Source organism: Mustela putorius, unplaced genomic scaffold (genome assembly GCF_011764305.1).
Source record: "Mustela putorius furo isolate JIRA1106 unplaced genomic scaffold, ASM1176430v1.1 tig00003898_pilon_pilon_pilon, whole genome shotgun sequence".
Taxonomy (NCBI): domain Eukaryota; kingdom Metazoa; phylum Chordata; class Mammalia; order Carnivora; family Mustelidae; genus Mustela; species Mustela putorius.
Window position 1 is genome coordinate 39,759,999 of NW_025422047.1, and position 1,579 is coordinate 39,761,577.

Consider the following 1,579-nt stretch of genomic DNA (forward strand, 5'->3'; position numbering starts at 1 on the left):
AGAAAATGATCATTAGAAAAAATTTAAAACACAGTATTTTGTATTCTCTGATGTTTCTGAGCCTAAGGAGTAATGATTATGTAAAATTCAACTGATAACAAATATTCATAATTAACACTGTAGTGTAATTAGGTACCCCTAGACTTTAAATTCCATTATCCCAATGATCAACAGATTTTTGTGTGATTTCTTGCTTGAAGATAGGTCAAAGAGGGACACCTGGATGGCTCAGTCATTAAGCAGCTGCCTTCAGCTGGGATCATGATCCCAGATCATGGGATTGAGCCCCACATCAGGCTCCCTACTTAGACGGGAGCTTGCTTCTCCCCCTGCCTGCTGCACAAGTTAGCTTCTGCTCACTTACTCTCTCTCTCTCTCTCTGACAAAAAAAAAAAAAAAGAAAGAAAGAAAGATAAAAACTAATTCTTTAAGAAAAAAAAAAATGTAGGTCAAAGAATGTCTGAGATTTCACCCTTTAGGCCAATGTCTACAATAAATGTTTCTAACTGCACTCTTCAATCTTACCAGTCACCTGGAAAAAAACGTATTATGCTTCTCACAAGTAGATCTGGCCAAATGAGTAAAAATATCTCAAGCACTTCTTAGCCATCAAAATGTTCATTCAAAATCCACACCACGAATGAGGATCTTAGACAAAGCTCAGCCCAGTGTATCAGACCTCAAATGTAACAAAATTCACCATTCCAAATCAATTGCATTAGAAAAAAAAAAGACAGAAAAAAAGCAGAGATAAATGTTTCATTGGTCTCTGAAACATTTTTTTAAAATTCTTCAATGAATACATTGAACTAATAAAAAATAATCCCTTAAGCGTTAATCATAAAATCAGATTTCATCTGAATTGATTTTTCTCATGGTATTACGGTTTCAAAACACTTAGAGGTGCCTCTTTCTAAATTTTTTTTAATATGGAACACTTCACAAATTTGCATGTCATGCTTGCACAGGGACCATGCTAATCTCCCCATCATTCCAATTTTAGTATTATACTGCTAAAGCAAGTATAATATTCTCTCTGTAATATAAATCTTGGCTTTTCTATATATTGTGTGGAAAGACTAAAAACAAAAACACTGTAGAAAGTATTTTACGTATATATTTTTTTAAAGATTTTATTTATTTTATTTGACAGACAGAGATTACACATAGGCAGAGAGGCAGGCAGAGAGAGAGAGGAGGAAGCAGGTTCCCTGCTGAGCAGAGAGCCCGATGCGGGGCTCGATCCCAGGACCCTGGGATCATGACCTGAGCCGAAGGCAGAGGCCTTAACCCACTGAGCCACCCAGGCGCCCCTATTTTACGTATATTTTAAGTAATTTTTATTTTGATCATGTTAGCAGAGAGAAAAAGTTGACCAACAAATTAGTTGAGCTTTAAATATCAGACTAGAAATTGATTCCCTAAGTAGTCTTTATGGTAACTTTCAGTTTGATATTATTTTAAAGACTGAAGACTGCAATATAGAAGTATAGAACATATACCTGATATACAGTAAGCTAAGATATACCGGCAGAAAGAGTATGTCACTAATACACATATCATTAAACAGATTATGAGT

At 35.2% G+C, this 1,579-nt stretch overlaps 1 non-coding gene across 1 annotated transcript; it reads right to left on the reverse strand.

Annotated features, from left to right (window-relative positions):
- Window positions 1–923: 923 nt before the first annotated feature.
- On the reverse strand, window positions 924–1,025 carry LOC123388382. Its single transcript, XR_006602937.1, has one exon. It is a non-coding gene; the product is annotated as a U6 spliceosomal RNA (small nuclear RNA).
- Between the last annotated feature and the right edge of the window lie 554 nt (window positions 1,026–1,579).